At 44.5% G+C, this 19,014-nt stretch overlaps 1 protein-coding gene across 1 annotated transcript in view; it reads right to left on the bottom strand.

Annotated features, from left to right (window-relative positions):
* Positions 1-2,841, bottom strand: part of Fhl2 (four and a half LIM domains 2) — a 73,252-nt gene extending 70,411 nt beyond the window's left edge. The window contains exon 1 of the mRNA XM_051152690.1: positions 2,712-2,841. The gene's annotated coding sequence lies outside the window, so the exon portion shown is untranslated. The remainder of the gene's footprint in view (positions 1-2,711) is intronic.
* Between the last annotated feature and the right edge of the window lie 16,173 nt (positions 2,842-19,014).

Here is a 19,014-nt window from a genome sequence, read left to right as displayed (position 1 = left end):
TAAATTAGACAAAAATAGGCTATTATATAGCCTGATTATATTTATAGTTAATATATTTATATAATTTTTATATAAAACCAATTCTGTTTAAATTATAATGACTAATATTTTAAGATAAATTAAAAACACCTAGTTGTGCAAGGTGCTGTAGAACTCCTTTTCTCTATTAAATCGGTGTTTATATTAATGATTGTTCTCAGCAAGGACGTCTAGAATCAGGAGGATGAGAGATGGCTTGGTGAGTAAAATACATGCTGTACAATCATGAGGACTAGAGCTCAGATCTTCAGCATCAGAGTAAATGCCAGCTAGGTGAGATGGCCAGCCTATAGTCCTAGTGCTGAGGAGGTGGTACCAGGGGGCACTTGGAGCAAGCTGGCTAAACTAGTGGATTGAGGAACTCTTCATTCAAGTGCAGAGTGATCAAGAAACCTGGTGTCAACTTCTGGCCTTCAGAGACATGTGCACACATTTGCACCACTTCCACATGCACCACACACATATGAACACACATACATATATGCAATCACACTACATACACACAGGAACAAAAAGAAAATTGAAACAAGAGACAAGATAAACTACGAAAGTGGGGAAATGGTTCTCCTCAGTAAAACCACACATAATTTCCCATTCTTTCCCTTTCAGCTTCTCTGGATTTTCTATGACAAATAAACATTATTTGTACATTAAGAAACACCACAGGAAAATATAAACACTAATATTTTAGTGAGGAAAATAGACCTAAAATCAGCACCAGGGTCACATTATTCCAAGCACTAAGTATTTTGACCTGAGAAAGATTTCTACACTCTGGATTTGGGATTGAGGAGCAGTGTGTGGTGGCCTAGGATCTGCAGAAGCCTGTACTGGAGAGAATGAACAGCTCTGAGGAGATGTCTTATATTTTCCTAAGACTACGTAGGGTATGTCCACTTTGATGACAGAATGCTCGCCTACCATGCACAAGAGCTTGGATGTGATGCCTAGCTTTTCCACTATTGGAAAAACATTTATTTCACTATTGATTTTTGTGCATGTGCGTGTGTGTGTGTGTGTGTGTGTGTTTATGTATCTCTGTGTGTGCATGTGTGTGCGTGCATGTGTGTGTGTGCATGTATCTCTGTGTGTGCATGCACCTGAGTACATATTAATTCACAGAGGCTGGTAGAGGGTGTTAGATGCCCAAAAGCTGGACTCACAGGCGCTTGTGAGACAACTGCTGAGATCCAGTTAAGAGCAGCAACTACTCTTACCAACGGGCCTTCTCTCAAGTCCCCTTGTCTTTTTAAATAATAAAATGCAATGATTTGAGCTGATTAGTCTTCCACCGACTGAAACACAAAGGCTTTTGCAAGCTAGGATGAATCCCACTGGGTACCTGGCTTTACCACAGTCCAGCTGATTATCAGCCTAATAATAACGCGGAATCAAATTCACATTACTGAGAAACAAAACAACAACAACAAATCTATAAACTGCACTGTGAAATAAAATTATATTAGCTTAAACCTTGGATTTTATGTTTGGGCTTCAGAATTTCAAAAAAGAACTGAGTTGAGAATAGTTTTAAAATTATGATAAAATTCATCACAGGGAGTCTGGCAAGAGATGCTTATGTATGTTACATGGTTGTCATCTGTGTCATTTTGTCAATATTGAGAACGTTATGCAATCTGCCAGTGCATCAGTCAGTCCTGTACATATTAGCTACAAGAAGCAGTAAAATATGCAAACATTCCTTTTAAAATGCCCAATAGCTCTGGACTTTCAAGCTATCAGCCCTAGCACATAAGTCATCTTGTATAAACATGCTTTCCTCAGAGTAATCAGACACATCGGTAATTGGCTTTTCCACCAGGGCCTTCTGGAAATACTGGGATGTGGAAGGGGGCAGGCTCAAGTACACAGTGGCTTGAAGCTATCCTGTGTTTATCTTAGACTTTTTATTCTTCCGTTGCTTTCTCTTTTAAAAACTCTTCCGATCGAATGGACTTTAGGTGAGAGAAACATGTGAGAATAAGGAGATAGAAGGATCCCAGGGTCCTAGAAATCTACAAGAAGAACATTATGATGGGCAGATCTGAGCCCAGGGGTCCTGCTCAAACTATGGCACCAGCCAAGGATGATACGTGCAGTAAACATCGAACACTTACTCAGATTCAGCCAATGGACAGGGCACTCTCCACAGCTGAAAGGAGAGTGGGGACTGACTTTCACACAAACTCTGGTGCCCCATATTTGACCATGTCTCCTGGATTGGAAGGCCTGGTGGCACTCAAAGCCTCAGATAGCAGGCTACCAAGAAGAGACTTAATACCCTATGAGCATATACAAGGGGAGGAGGCCCCCCTCAGTCACAGTCATAGGGAAGTAGGGGGAAAGCAGGAGGGAGGGAGGAGTGGGAGGATACAAGGGATGGGATAACTATTGAGATGTAATATGAATGAATTAATAAAAAAAAGAAAACGGAAAAAAAAAGAAAAGAAAAACTCTTCTGGTTTTCAGTTCTGGTTCCCACAGAGAGAGGTCAAGGTGAGGAGGCACTTCAGGCTGTTCTCAGATCCTCAGCCAGGGTCCTGAGGTCGAGGATGCTCCCTTTGCACTGAGCACAAAGCCATCTAATCCCCGTTGGCATCTAAGTATGGCCAAGAGTGTGCTCTGTAACCCATAGGCTTAAAGAAAAAAGTCCAAGTAAATGTGAACCTTACCTGTGGCGTCAGAGCCCTTCCTTCTGCTCAGCAACCAGACCAGTGGGGAAGAGGGCCACCACCACGCAGGCCATGTGCCTCACTGGATTGCCCCAACGCTGTGGGCTTCTGTCAGCAGTGCTATAAATAAGGCATGTCCACTGGCCCAGCCCAGCAGATAGGAGCCCAGCCCTAGCTCCTGCAAGCCTTTTTTGGTCTCTAAATGTAAAAGGTCTCAGGCTCCACTTGGGAAGGGGCTGCTGTGCACGTCCCCACTTGGCCTGACTGTCTCAAGGACACCTCAGGCCCCACATGTAATCTGAGAGCAGCTGAAAGAGGGAGACCAGGAGGTCCTGAACCTCCCAGGGTGCAGCCCAGGGCTATATGCCTCCCGGAGGTTGAGGGAAGAGGGCACAAGAGCTGGAGGGCACTTCTCTGGGGATTTATGAGAATTCAGGCTCAAAGGGCTCAGAAGGGAAAGTCTGGTGTCCAGCATTTGCTGTTGGAAAGAGTTCACTGACCGTCCTTCCCCAGTTTATACAAGGACTTGGGCATCTGCCTGTGTGAGTATTCTAGAAAGCCCAGAAGAACTCATAGTCTCTAGCACTAGGCATGTGTTCGGCTGTTGACTGGAATACATTTCCTGAAAGTCATACCCTCTCTGTCATCCCTGCTCATGAGTGACTATAGTGAGTCTGTGTGGAACTGAAAGAGATGGTTTATTGCAGTCTTTTAAAGAGCCATATGCCAGAACAAAACAAAACAACAACAACCCCCCCAAAACAAAACAAAAGAAAACAAAACAAAAAACCCAAAAAACCAAACCACAACAAAAACCAAAACAATGGCAAAAAGAAGACTACTACTAAGCCTCCTTAAGTTCCCAATGTATGAGCAGATGACAAAGGTATTGTGTGCTCCCTGTCCCTCCACTGTGTGCTTGGCACTGGCTGCCTGAGTTCCCACAGTGGATTGGCTTGATAATTTATCCCATTGCAAGCAGAGGTGTGGGCAGATAGTGGGGAAGGATAGTTCTTGCAGATCTCTTCCTATTAGGGTTCCTAGTCAGCAAAAGCAGACTGGGAAAATTATAGGGGTGGCGGAAACATAGCTGACTCTGCCCTGCTAGGACAGGCTCCAAATAAAGTGATATAAAACAGTTTAGCAGGAGAAAACCCAACTCAATCACATGTATGCCACCACAAATGACTGTCCTCAAGCAAATAATATCTTGGGAAGTTCAGCTGTCCCCTATGGTGACTTGAGTGAAAATGGTCCCTAGAGTCTCATAATTTTCATGCTTAGTCCCAGTTGATGAACTGTTTGGAAAGGACTAAGAGGTGTGGCTTTGTTGGAGTAGGTGTGGACCTGTTGGAGGTGAGTGATTGGTTGTGGGCTTTGAGGTTTTAAAAGCCCACACCAGAGGCTCTCTCTTTCTCTCTCTCTCTCTCTCTCTCTCTCTCTCTCTCTCTCTCTCTCTCTCTCTCTCTCTCTCCCCTCCCTCCCTCCCTTCCTCCTTTCTTCCCTCCCTCCTATCCTCTCTCTCTACCTGCTACCTATGAATCAGGTGTCTGCTTCCTGCAAATGGACTAACCCTCTGAAACTGTAAGCAAGCCCCCAATTAAATGTTTTCTTTTATGTGAGTTGCTTTGGTCTTGAGGTCTCTTCATAGCATGAGAACAATAATAAAGACACCCTTCCCTTTGCAAAAGATTATCTCAGCCTGACTGGTCAATGTTTTACACCTTCCCAGTGAGGGGTGGAATTCCCTTTTCAGTATCCAGCTGCTCTGCCACATGGCAACTCTGCTCCTGGCCTGGGGAAGGGACTAGAATAATATGGAGGCTGGAAAAGGCTACAAGGCAACAGTTTTTATCTATACTTGTTGGGTCAAGTTTTTGAGGGTGTAACTTTTGAAGGCATAGGAGACAAATACCTACACCCTTGTAAGTAGCCCCTGCTCCATCTAGGCTTCATAGGAAGCCCAATAAATTCATAGTTTCCCAGAGTGAACTTCAGCGGAATCATGTCTCGGTTTGTCATTGAGACCTTGGGAGGAGGGATAACCATTGCCTTGTGTCTCCCCCAGGGAAGGAATTTAGCAACTCATACACACTAGGATCCCATACAATATGAGGGTTGAAGAAGAGTTGGATGGCCTTAGTGGTTGAAGAAGAATGGAGGGTTGACTACTCTGGGGATGTAGTGACAAGTGATGGGAGGGCAAAGGGGGGAGGGCTTGCCTGGTCACACAGGTTAACCTTTCAGGTAATAAGAATTACCTTGAAAAGTTACTCTCTGTAAATTCACTTTCTGCATCTGTGGATTCCACTGTGGGTTGTAGAAACCCTGGATCCAGACTAAAAATACTATACACCAAGTTGCATCAGTAGAACCCATTTTTTATCCCTACTATCTGTTCTAAGGTATAGAATGGGCTGCGCTCTCAAAGCATTCCTGTCACTTATCTGTCGTAAGGGAGGACCTGTGAAAATTGCAAACAGCTGTTGTCTCAGAACAGAACCCAGGAACAGGGCCGGGCTGAAGCATCAACTCTCTAGACTGGCATTGTGAACTGGGCTGCCAATGCCCTTGGACTGTCCAAACCTTGCCTGAGAGTAACTCTGATGTCACTGGATGATTCATGGGGTGCTGGAATTCACAAAGAAATGCTGTAGATCAAGGGCCTCAAAGGCAGTCTCTGAGCTTGTGCTACCCTCCTGGCCTTGTTCCTTTTGCTCTGAGGGAGACCGCAAAGATTATAATTCATTTTCCCCAAAGTGGGTTACAGAAATCATAGCCATTTTCCTTTCCCCTAAATGCAGCCATAAAACATAAAAGTACCACACTAATTCTTCCTGGTCTTTCAGTGGAAGAGTCAGTGATAAAGTTTTCTTGCCTGCCTTATTTGATAGTTCCAAAGATCCTCAGCTGGAGAGACCTTCCCCTGGAGGGAACGAAAGCTGCACGGGTATCAGCAAGAATCTGACCCTACAGGCCTGACAGGGTCTCCCCACTCCACACCCACTTCCCTCAGATCTCTCTGTCTACTCATATTTCTACCTATGCTCCATGGATCTAAGCATAAACATGGCTTGTCTCCAAGCCTACAGTCTACAGGCTCTTGTGTTGTGGGAACTGTGACGAAATGCATTCATGTGCTCTGCCCTTGTAAATATGTCTGTTGTGGTGTTGGCTGTGGAGGGCATGAAAAAGATCAGCTCTCATGCCATGTGGGCACTTGCAGTCTGAGATCAGCCTCTCTGGGGGCTGGGGTTTCTGAAGGAAGGCAGAGAGGCTGGGGGCTGAAAAAGCCAGGTGAGGGCTTTTCTTGGGAGGAACCAGACCAAGGACGAGGAATTCTCGTGCCCTCATGAGGAGGGACCTTGTAAAAGGATCTGTGAGTTTTGAGGGCTCAAGTATACCGGATGAAAACTAGGTCTTTTTTCACCCTTTTGGGATTCCTAGCTGAGATCTCCTGTAGCCAAGGACAGATTGGAAGAAGAATAACAAATTTAACAGTTTAGTGACCACCAGGTAGGACTGTGACTGAACAAACATCTGAAGAAGAAACCCAGCTAGATTTGTCTGCTCAGCTCCCCAACCTCCCTGGCCCCCAGATATAGAGTAGGACCCCTCTGAAATGAGAGTCTGACTATCTCCCATCACACAAGATGGATGAGAGAATTCCTTCTGGGCAGCTTCAAGACAGAAAAGCAAGGGAAGATTACATTATCGATGGAGGTAAGTTCCTCTAACAAAAGAATCTCTTTCCTTGAGGTTTGCTGTGGCGTAGCATCCTTCCTTGACATTCTTCTTGCTACAAGCAGGCTCAGGCACACAGCTGTGAGGGTGGGAGGGAAGTGATGAGCAGGCAGCCTGCCTGACATTCACACCCCACCTACTGGAGCAGCCACTGGTGGGAGGAAACAGCATCTAAGGCAGCTGGGGCCTAGCATTCTGGGTTGTGATCAGGCCCAAGCATGCTAGGGAGAACTGGTCTTGAATGTGACACTTGCTCATCTTTTAGAACATCATAAAAGATACTTTTATATTGTGGTTTCCAAAAGTCAGAGACCCAACGTCAAAAGCAGGAAGGTCTACAGTGAGCAGTGATTAAACTTGCAAAAGGTGTTATGAAGATGGACAAGATCATTAAAGTGTTCTAGAAAGATCTTCACCACCATCACAACCACCACCACCACCACCACCAACAGCAACCATCAATCATCAACATCAAACTCATTTTGAACTCAGACACCTCCCAAGCTTTACAATCCTGAACCACTGTGCCCAACCAAGAATGGATTTCAACTAGTTTTATTTATGGTACTACTCTTTATTCCACAGAATAGTAGAATAACTGTCCAGGGATGGCAAAAGAATTTGTTTTGGAACTTTCTGTTCTTGTATGTACACAAAGACAAAGCAGTAGAAAACAGCTAGTTTGTTTAAATCAGGTCATTTCAGACTGCCCCTTTAGTGTGAGGAGAAGGCAGAGCTGGAGTGATTACCATGCCAGTTAAAACTGGCATTTGGGGCTTTGGCTTTTATCTCTTAAGCATGGTTTTCTCTAGGTCAGATGAGCAGCTTAGTTTCAGCATGGTGCTGTATCATGGTAGTGAGAGTGACTACATCTTGATTTTTAGTCTCATTTGTGTATGAACAAACAGAGACAATAGATCAAGGATGGATGGCCCTTCATGGCAGGGTCCCATGGAGACTCTGTGTGTTCACTTGGGTGTGTTGCCAGCGAGATCATGAAATCTGCCTATTGGTTCATTTGCTCAGGAACTCTCTATGTTGCTTCTCTAACAGGCTGAGCACCATGCTGGGTCTTGGAGCTTCAGCACTAAAGCAGGTATAAGAACTTCCTGTCCAGCAGCTGGCAGCACCACTGCAGCAGTCATCACTCCAGGCTCTCACCTAGACCCTGAGCAGCCCTGTCACTCCAGCTCACCATAGGTAGCACTGACCATTGACTACCATGGCCATCACTATTGCTCCTTGCCCTGGGGTGGGCATATCATGGCTGTGCTCCTTCGATTCTCCTGGTGCTGTGGCTCCCAGAACCCAGCTTGCAGCTGTGGCCCCTGTGCACATCGGGAGTCTGTGTTTCTTGTCAGTTTTAAGGGCCAGTAGACCCACATTTCTCCCCTTCCTTTCATCTCTTAGCTTACTTGTTACCGTGACTCCCTTCTTCCTCACCATCCCCAAGGGCTGGGTGTGGTGTTAACAATGCTCCTGGCCCCAGCTCTGTGATTTACGTGTCTTTTGCTGGGGCTCAGAATACCACAGCACAGTTTTGGCTTTCTTTGTGCTTTGAATGAAAGGAGACCTGAAGTCCTTACAATCCGGGTCTCACTGCCCTTCTCCTGGCTTTCTGACTTCTCCCTCATATTCTTCCTCAAAGTAAGTCACAGAAACCGAAATTTCTCTTCCCTAGTGCAGGTGATAAGAATCAGACTTCCTGTTTCCCAAAGCAAGCCATGAAGCACAGGCAGGCCAGTCTTTTCCTTCTTTCTTCCCTGGAATGCCCTGGTTCCAGAGGAGTCCTGCCTCATATCTGCAGCCTGGAGGAAAGAAGGCTGCACAGAGCTGTCAGGGCGAGTTCCAGTCTGAGCAGACATGCCTGGCTGTGTCTTTCCATTAGCTCAGCCTCCCATCCAATCACATCTCTACACAGTGGTCTCTGCTTGACAAATGTGAGTGTAAACCGAGGTTGTTTTCCCTAGCCTTTGGGTCTTGATTTCTGAAGAGACACTATCATGCTAGCCATGAATCAGCCATACTTCTCTTTGGTTAACCCAGAGAGCCTTGTGACCCGGTGATGAATGAGGGAATGGATCTCCTTATTATCCTTCCTCTTCTACCTAGCCAGATGGTCCATGGAGGTTGTATTAATACATTTCATCACAGAAAGAGGCAAGCCAGGGAATCTGAGGACAAGCTGAAGGGAAGGAAGGACAGAGAACTGGATCAGGAAGCCTGGAGGCAAGGCTGCTAGGCAGGAGAGGCAAAGGAATGCACCGTGTGTTGTAAGCAGAGAAGAGCAAAGGTAAAGAGAGCTGCGTGGTTCTAGACTAGGAAGTTCACAGATGCAGGACCAAGGTGAGTCCGGGTGCAGAGCTCAGTGGCTTAGGAAATGTCTCACACACCAGATGTCTATCTACAGAAACTGGGAGAAAGAGCGTCATTCCAAGTGGCTGCTGGGACTACCTAGCCATTCTGTCTGCTCTTACTGAAAGCCCTGTGTAAACAGCCCTTCTGCACTTCCCAGAACAATGAATGAGCAGGAAGGCGGCTGCAGAAATGTCTACAGTGTAAACACATCCCTGCACCTCTGCATAGTCTCAATCTGAAAAATAGCACTAGCTTTTACTGACGTGACAGAATCCAGGCACCTCTTCCTTTTAAGTGTTGCTTGGCCAGAGGTCCTCTGGATGTGGAGAAGAACCAGATTATTTTCTCAAATAAGGAACTCAGACTGGGGTCTCTGGTATACTAAATCATCACACTCTTGGGAACTTAGAAGGGTGATACCCTACTAATGCTAACCTTTTTTTTTTCTCATCCTCTCCTGCCCTCCTGTTGGCCACCCTTCATTCTTCCTGTGGTTGTTAAAGTGAGACTGGCCTGCATAGACTCACACATTTGAATGCTTAGTCACCAGGGAGTGGCACTATTTGAAAGAATTAGGGGGTGTGGCTTTGTTGGAGTTGGGGGTGGGGGGACAGAGGGAGGGAGATTAGAAGTTTCAAAAGGCCAAGCCAGTCTTAGTGTCTCTTAGCCTAAGGGTCAGGATGTAGAACTCTCAGCTGCTTCTCTGGCACCATGTCTACCTGTGTGCTGCCATAATGATAATGGGCTAACCTCTGAAACTATAAACAAGCCTACAATGCCTACGTCATTGTGTCTATACCAGTGGAGCAGTGACTAAGGCTTTTCCCCAACATAGGTCACAGAATCCAGAATCTTCTTCTTCCACAGCTAGGTACTTGTCCACGTAACAGCTGGCTATAAAAAAATCCTCTAATCTGTAGCCTAATAGTGGATCACAAGACACTCCCATCCAATTACAGAAAAGTTTCTGTACAGAAAGGAGAAAAGTATGTTGTACAGAGACACACCAAAAAAAAAAAAAAATCTAAATAGACAGACCCTGTTAGCCCCTTGCCCCAGGTCTACTCCATTGGCTCAGACCCGTTGTACAATCACATTTTACATGGGAGTTTTCACTTTGAGAGCTTAAACATGAAAAGGCATTGTTTACCCTGGTCTTTAGTTCTTTCTTCTGTAAGTTTCCATGCCATATGAAACTATCAAATAAACTCCTTATTTTTATTGGATTTCCACTATAGGGGAAGAAATGTTCATTTTTGCTTATGCTTTCAAAAGTTTCAGTCTATGTCACTAGGCCCCATCATTTTGGATATTTGTGGTAAGGCAGAATACCACAGGTAGAACATGGGGTAGGGCCAAGATGCTCACTTCATGGGAGGAAAAAAGAGAGAAGATGCGTACAGGGTCTAATTACTATGCCACTCAAATAAGGACTTCAGTGATTTAACTTCTTCCACAGGTTTTGTCTCCTAAATACAGGTCCCATCATCTCCCATCAGAGCTTGGACACTTAATATTCAATACAGTTCTGGATGTTGTAAGGTAGACCTATTGTCATACCACTCAGGAAGCTGGGCCAAGAGCTTGTGGTCAGCTTTAGCTATAAACTGTGATCCTGTCTAAAACAAAAGAGAAGAAAGATGAAAACTAAACTTCCAAACCACCATCCTTGTCTTTTTTATGGTGTATGACTCATATAGTGGCCAGGAAAAGGGTCTCTCCATTTCTTTCCCTACAGTTGTAATATATAAAGAGATGTCAGCCACACAACGGATTTGGTATGAAGGAAGATTTAGTGTGGAGAAGGCCAGGGTGGGGGTGGGGGTAGGGAGAGAAGTTATAGCCTGGGTGATCTGTGAGGGCATAGAGACAAAGACACACACAGTGTGGGAGAGCATAAGACAGAAGAGAGTACAGAGAGTGTGTATGTGTGGGTAAACAGAGAATCAGAGAGACAGACAGAGGGACAGGCAGGGGGGGGGGAGAGAGAGACAGACAGACAGAGAGAGAGAGAGAGAGAGAGAGAGAGAGAGAGAGAGAGAGAGAGAGAGAGAGAGATGTATGGCTGGCCACTGCCTTTATCTGGATCTGGCATGTGCCTCCATGGTGGTGGCAGGTGAATACATCAGGTTGCTAGGTAACCTAGAAGCAGGATCCTGGGATCAGCTTGTGAACTAACATTCCTCCCTTTTTCTTTAATTAAAAATGTCAAACTTAGGAAGGGGGGTGAGGCAGGAAAGAGGGTGTTGTGTTCAGAAAAGACTGCTTTTCATGCAAGACAAGTTAAAGTATATAAATGTAGGTTCTTTGGAAGCAGATCTTGGCTGCCATACAATGAGCAGGAGGGGTCATGGGGGAGAGAATCTCAATGTTCAGATTATGTGGGGAAGGAGAGGGGGGAAGCCCCTGCCTGCCCTGGAGAGTTCAGGCTAGAGGGTGGGGTTTGCTAGCCATGCCCTGCAGCAGATAGGGACCAAGGAGAGCTGGGAGAACCTGGAGGTATTTGTCCTGGGTCTGAAGCACACAGTTTCAGCCTCTTGTTGATAATAATCGGATAAAGGGTGAAGAAGTCAATCATCTTTGGTTACTTCCTGTTGACACTGGGGCTGTGATAGGGAGTCAAAAGGCTGCAATGTTAGCCAAGTCCAGGAAGAGCAGGCTGTTGTATTTGCTGTCCAGGATCTGAGAACATCTGCTAGGACGGAAAATGCAGGTCCAGTTGTCACTGTCTGTGAGATTAGATTGGAGCAACTGTGGGTAGTTGCTTTGGAGCTGTCTTGGATGTAGGAAACCTGGCAGGATAGCAGAACGTATATATGGGCAGAAGACAAAGTTAAGTAGGTTAGGGAGAAAAAAGTTTTAGGTAAACATTTGCAACTTTCAAACCCGTGGTTTTGGTATTCGGAGGAAGGGAGCCTTAAAAGCAGGGAAAGGGGGAGGAATCCTACCCTCTGGAATAGGCACTGGGTGGGAAAGTTAGGCTGTACTTATCTGGAGTCTATTGGACTTAAGAGGTGGATTCAGGTGGATTTCCTGTAGCTTACAAGAATCCTTTTTATGTTTACAAAGGAGATAAACTTTAGACTTGCTAGCGTCGCCATTGTTTGCAATCTGCAGTGAAACACACATTGTAGAAAAAGATAGTAGACATACATACATCTTTGTGTTTACTTTTAGCACCAAATGTTGTAAAGATGCCAGCCATGCAACAGATCTGGTATGAAAGGAGGGGGAAGGTGGGGAAGGGAGTTATAGTCTGAGCGATCCATGAGGGCAGAGAGAGAGGGGGGTGGGGTGGCAAGCTGCTGCCTTCATCTGGCATGCCCCTCCAGCGCAGCAATGGTAAGTGACAACAGTCAGGTTGCTAGGCAACATAGAAGCAGGCTTCTGGGATTGGCTTGCACAATTAACAATAGTATTTTTTAGCAAGAAAACAAAGGCTTATGGTATACTCAGTTATTCTAGCTTCTGCAGTTCAGATCTCTTGGATGCAGTATGTTATTTTGCTTTTTGTCACAGCACAGTAGAAGCTTGCAGGTCAGCATCACCTCCAGTGTTACAGGTGTGTGTACCCTCATCTTCTGTTCCTAACATTCCCATCCAATCTGCTCTTAAAAATTCATCCATACCAATTTATGTGACTAGCAACAGCTCAGGAATAAATTGTCCAGAGTTCCTGATATTCTAAAAGCAACCAAAATTTCTTTTCTTTTAATTACTTTAGTTTTATTGTTTGAGAATTTAATTCATGAATATAATGTATTTTAATAAAACCTAACCCCATTCCCTCCCTTCCAACATCTATCACCCTTACCACTTTCCCCTGTCAATTTTATCTGCTCCTTTAAAAACCCACTGAGTTCATGTAGTGCCACTTGTGTGCATGTGGGTGTGTGACAGACTATTAGCGCATGAGTAACTTTCAGGGACTGCTTCCTGGAGAAAACTGATGTTTTCTCCCCTAGGGACCATCTTTTGCTACTTCTTCAGCCAGGGTCGGACTTCCAGAGTCCCTTTGCCTCACCTGCCCTGTGATTCTGGCTGGCTTGATCTAGTGCAGGCCTTGTGGTATGCAGTCACAGTCACTGTGAGTTCATGCATGCAACAGCTCTGGCATGTCCAAAGAAAACAACTATTTGCTGTAGTCCTGCTCTGCTTCTGCCTCTTACAGCTGTCTCATTCTCTGTTCCATCTGTTCCATGAAAATCCCTCATGCCTATGGGGAAGGTGTGTCCTTTATGTCTCATGCAGGGCTGAGCACTCTATAGGCTCTTTTTCTCTGTACATTAAAAGCTTGTAGTTTTTTGTGCTGGGGCCATCTTTTGCAAAAAGAAGCTCCTCTGATGAAGTTTGAGAGATACATTAATTTGTGAGAAGATATGTACACAGGGGACACTTATAACTGTGTCCATTTAGCAGAGTGACGCTAGTAGTTTCACCCTATTTTATGACTCCCCGAGGGAGAAGTTCTTGGCCCCATTAACAGTACCAGGTATGCGAACAATCAATGTTTTGTTTGTTTTGTCCAAATAATGAAAAACCAAATGATGACAAGTTATAGGCCAATGAAGAACTAAGGGACAGTTGAGAGTGAATTGAATGCTTTCTTGTGTAAACTAACCAGAATTTACCTGGGAACCATGCCTAGGAGTGAGGATGAGGATGAGGTGAGGATAAGGGAGTAGCCAAGTGCCTGTCTATTGTGTACAAAGCTGTAGGTTCCATTTATAGTAGTGCAGAAAGAAAGAGATGGAGGGAAGGAAGGAGGATGAAGAAGAGGAGGAGGAAGAGGAGGAGGAGGAAAGCCAGTCAGCTAATCTTGGACCTCAGCTGTCCTATCTTGTAAATAATGAGCATAGTCAGGTCAACAGACTGTAGTTTTAGAATAATTTATAGTCCTCATATCGCAAGGTCAATGAGAAAATCTAACCTATGAAGAGGTTTTCGGAGAAGTCCTTTGTTGTCTAGCACTCGGCTGGATTTAGCCAATGGAAGGAAGCAGTGGGGACTGGAAAACAGGAGAATGATGGCAGGTTCTCAGGAGCCTAGGCCATCCTTGCAGAAATACTTCAAGTCGACTGTGTCCTCCTTCAGGTAACCAAGTCTTTGTCCCTAAGTCCTAAAGGGGCAGTGGTTCTAAGCTGGCAGTGCCAGGTTTCCTTCCTTGCTTGTTTCTCTGAGGGTTGACCTTACTTTTGTTCTTTGGCTTGAATGCTGCTGCAGTCAACTTCGGTTGTTTATAGCTATTCCTCATCATCAGCTGATAGACTCTGCTCTAGTTTCCTGGGAGATGTGCCCTGCACTCAGCTCTGGGCTCGCTGGCCAGCAGGCTTCCTGAGGCTCAAGAGCAGCATGATTTTATATCAAAAGGCCCAAGAGATTGCAAGGCAAGATTGCATTATGAGTCACTAGAGCAAGCCTCATGACTCAAAAGGAACCTGTGAAGGCTGCTTTCAAATGTCGTAAATGCCCTGACTTCCGGAGGAAACCACAAGGTAAAGTTTTATATTGTGGTAAATATTGAGTACATTAACCTTTTTAAAGACAGAGTTCAATGTGTAATGATCCATTGTCATGTAAAAATATCCACCATCCATTTCCCAAACATGCTTCACCTTCCTAAACTGTACCTTTGTCCACCTTAAACACTAATTTCTCACCCACCCTCTCATCAGCCCCTGGCGGCCACTATTCTACTTTCTGTGGTTGAACTTGACTGTTCTCTGTACAGTATTTTCCCCACTGTGTTTGGCTTTTCTCCTCCATTCGGCAGCCTGTGTCAACACTTTTTTTCTTTTCAATGCTGAATTAAATAATTCCAACGGCAATATATGCTGTACTTTATTTAACTATCAGCAGGAAGTTAGGTTGTATGAAGTAAAAAAAAAAAAAAAAAAAAAGCCTTTGTTTTTTAAGTTGCCTTATACACTTTAGAATAAATGATCAGACTCATAGTTTTAGGTAGAAGAAACTCCGGCCATCTGGTTCATCTAGGAGGGATGACAGAATATGGGTGTTTCCGGCAGTGTATATGTGTCCCAGTCTAGAAGTGTGGGTTTTCAAGAAACATCACTTTGTCTTTTCAAGTCTCTAACCAATTTTGAGAACACTAGCCAGGCTATTTAAAGATACACCGTTAAGGTCTGGCTCCTTGATCTAGGCTGGAGCAAGTGGCCATCAAAGTAGTCAGACTGCTGAACTGTTCCATGCTGTGGGTGTGGAATGGTCATTGGCTCTCAGTCAGATGCTAGGAACTGAATGAAACTCCAGGAGGCTCGGAAGCATCCTTAGCCATGCACACCGAGTCATCTGTGCTCTGTCCATGGAGAACAAGACTCTACCTTCTACCCTCAGTCTAATGACCTCACCCTATGCCCACTCTGCCCTGCCGCAACCATGTCACCAGGCTGCATTTCCTAGTTGTGGTTCCTCAGCCACTGGGTGACACCGGAAAGTGAAGGAGTCAGAAGCCAGGTGTCTTCTCACTTTTGTGGCAGGGCTCTAGTGTGTTTGAGGGTTTTGTTGTTGTTGTTGTTGTTGTTTTCCATATTTCAGACGTCTGAGAGGTCACCCAGCTACTCTCAGCAGGGACTTTTTCCTCCTCATCCCAGGTAGTCTCCAGGCATGTCCACTGCCCAGTATAATCCCCTTGGCTGAAATTACGTGAGTTGCCTCTGTTTTCCTATTTAGATCTCATCCTTCTAGATTTAATGTTAAGGTTTCCTCCTCTATACTTGTCCATGAACATTATCCAAAACTGTGTTGCTATCTTCTAAGCCAAACAGACTTATCATTTCAGGTACAAGTAAGCTCTGTGTTCTCTCAGACCAGGGAGATGTGGCTCTAAGCCCCTTACAGTTGCTTTTCACACCCGTGGCTTCCAAGTCTGTGGATCAACCAGCCTCACACTAAAAATACCTAAGAAGGAAAACCTATATCTTTTAATGGGCATATACGGACTTTCTTTGTCACTGTTTCCTAAATAATGCAATTTATATTGTCAAGAAAACGAATGACAATAAATGCTGGCAAGGGTGTGTGGTGGGAATGTGAACTTGTTCTGCCATTTTGGAAATCAGTATGAAGATGCCTCAAAAAATGGAAAACAAAGATAGCACATGGCACAGATGTCCCAAGCTTGTATCTACACTGGAAGAAACTTAAGTCAACATACCATAGAGACACTTGCACATCCATGCTTATTTCTGCACTACTGGCAACAGCCAGGACATGGAACCATCAACATATGACTGGATTTTTAAAAATTGATACATATAGACAGTGTTATGTATGCAGCTGTAATGAAAAATGAAATTACAACATTTTCAGGAAAATGGGTTCAACTAGAAATCACTATGTTAAGCAAAATAAGGCAGACTCAGGAAGACAAACTATGGCACGTTTTATCTCTTATGCATAGCACAGATTTAAAATTATACATATATTTATGTATATATATAAGCCTATGTTTATATATGACCTTGTTTGTTCTCTAAAACTAGAAAGGGAGAAGACAAGAGAGGAGAAGACAAGATCTTCGTGGGAGGAGAAGACAAGATCTTAAGGGAGTTTGGGACTAGAGAAAGTAGTGAAATAACTGGGGGAAGAAAGAGAACCAGCTTGGAGGAGAAGAGTGGGCGTGAGGCAGGGCAGCGGGGAGTATAGGGTGATGAAACCATCGCATCTGCAGGAAATGGGGGGCTTTAGAGAAGAAGAACTGGTTCAGGTGGTGCCACTGCATTTCAAACTTTTGTTCCAAACTGTCCATACATGAAGGACCCACAAAGGCATTTTAAAACATTTTATTTTGTATGTATGAATGTTTTGTCTGCATGTATTGATGTGCACACATGTGTGCCTGATGCTTGTGAGGTCATCATAAGGCACTGGGTACTTTGGAACTAGAGCTGCAGATGGTTGCAAGCCACCATGTGGGTGATGGGAATCAATTCTGAATCTTCTGCAAAAGCAGCAAGTATTCTTTACTGCCAATCCATCACCCCAGTGTCCCCTAAAGGCATTTATAACACTCTTTCTTCACTAGAGATCAGAATCCCTTGCATTTGATCCTTTGTTATGACCTGTGAATGTATTAGTTAAAATTCACTGTACCTAACAGCAATGGACTTGGGAGTGCCATGCACTGGTTTGTTCAGTCGTTAAACTCCTGCACAGTGAAGTGAAAAATGCTGTGTGTTGCATATATCCTTGGTAGTCATTGCTCATACTGGCTTCTCATCAGAATAAAAGTCATCGCTTCTGGGCTAGGGGTATAGCTCATGACAGAGCATTTGCCTAGCATGTGAAAGGCCCTGGAGTTGATCCTTAGTGCTGCAAAAACAAACATCAATCTATTGCTTCTGCTATATTAAGAAGTTTCCATCTGAAACAATGTGTAGTGAACCCTTCCTGATCCCTTATTAGATTTTCAATCCTTCTCTTTTATCTTTAGCCACTTTTTAGCCTCGTGTAGGTACAGTACAGTCTGGAAACCCTTGCCTCCTGTAGACAAAATTTCTAGGAAACTTTCTAGGAAATTTCGAGCCAGTAGCCATGTTCGGGTCTTATAGGGGTTAACTCTCCAGACTGCAGTCACCAGTCCTAGTCTGTGTTCAGCATATGTGCTCTGTTGAAGGCATGCAGCCTAAGTGAGAATGGAGTCTTGGAGACATAGCTAAACAGCTGTTGCTGTGATAACTAATGTTTATTTTCTGTGATTGTGTCAGAGTTACTCCTGGCACATAACTGGTAACCCAGCCCATAGCAAGTGCCTGGCCAAGTGCTGATGGAGAGCTTCTATAATTACTGCAGGACAGAAGGGTTGCTTTCCATTTTTCAGCACTATGAAGGGAATTTAGGGGTCTGGGCTACAAACTGTCTCTGGTAAACTAATAAGCAAACCATGTAGACTTTCTGAAGTCCGAAGCCTGAGATCATCCCACCTGTCAGATGCTTGTACAGCTTTCAGATCAGTGGAGATGTAAGACATTAAAACTACCTGGGAAAACATGGTTCTGTGACACATGGAAATTAAATGTCAAGAGTTTCATGGTATTATGGTGCACTATAAATGCCTTTTTAATGACTCCAAGAGTGAGGAGTGTGAAGGCAATAGGGGAAACTACACTCTAAAAAGAGAAACAGAAGATTCTGCAATCAAAGAGGTGATGGGACAGCTAAAAAGCACAGAGAAACAAAAAGACAACTCAAAACAGTCTGGGAAGCGTGTCTCAGCTCAAAGGCTGGTCCCAGGTGCTGTGGAGGGGAATTCCATGCAGAAGCTCAGGTGACTCTGGACAGCAGCCTGCGCTGGTGACAACAGCCTTCTAGCCCCAGGCTCAGAAGGAACAATAAAGAAAAAAAATTTTTTTTAAAAGAAGCTTTAAATCCAGGGCTGATATTTGGTCTGAACAAAACTCCTCCTGCATGGCAGGTTAGTTTTAGAGACCAGAGCTTGAAGTGTTATATCCAGGAGCTTCCTGAGTAGAGTACTAGTAAGGACCAAAATAGCCTGGGTGTCAGAGACACAAAATAATCCCAATTTAGTCTCCTGGGGTGACTCTGCTACAGACTGGGGCCAACCACTAGGGACAGTTGTGGAGTGGTAGGATATCAAAGGAACAAGGGCCATGGAGAACTTGTGGTTGGTGGCACCATGGTCTGTGGTAAGCCCAAAACCAGCACTCTGGGAGGCAGAGGCAAGCAAATCCCCATGAGTTCAAAGCCAGCCTAGTCTACAAAGCAAGCTCAGGACAGCCAAAATTACACAGAGAAACCTTGACTACAAAAATCAACCAACCAACCCAAAACAAAACAAAACAGTTCATCAAGTCAATTAAAATGCTCAGTCTTATTGCCTTAATTTCTTTTCCTGTCACTGTGATGAAATACTCTGACAAAGACAGCCAGAGGAAGAAAGAGCTTTGGCCCATAGGTCCAGCTTACAGTCTGTCATGATGGTAAAGTCAAGTCGTCTGAATCTTGAAGCTATTGGCTACATTATGCAGTTGGAAGAGAACAGGAGCATATATGCTAGTGATGGGCTATCTTTCTGTGCTTTTGAAGATGTCCTTCCCAAGGAATGCCCCTGTCTACAAATAAGATGGGTATCCCCACACCAATGAACATAATCAAGTTAATCCCCAATGCCTACCAGAAGCCTTTCTCCCAGGGAAGTTCAATTTTCTCAAGGCGCAAATCA

This window comes from Acomys russatus, chromosome 11 (assembly GCF_903995435.1).
Source record: "Acomys russatus chromosome 11, mAcoRus1.1, whole genome shotgun sequence".
Lineage (NCBI taxonomy): Eukaryota > Metazoa > Chordata > Mammalia > Rodentia > Muridae > Acomys > Acomys russatus.
Note: the sequence above shows the minus strand (reverse complement) of the source record. Positions and strands in the feature narration are given on the sequence as shown.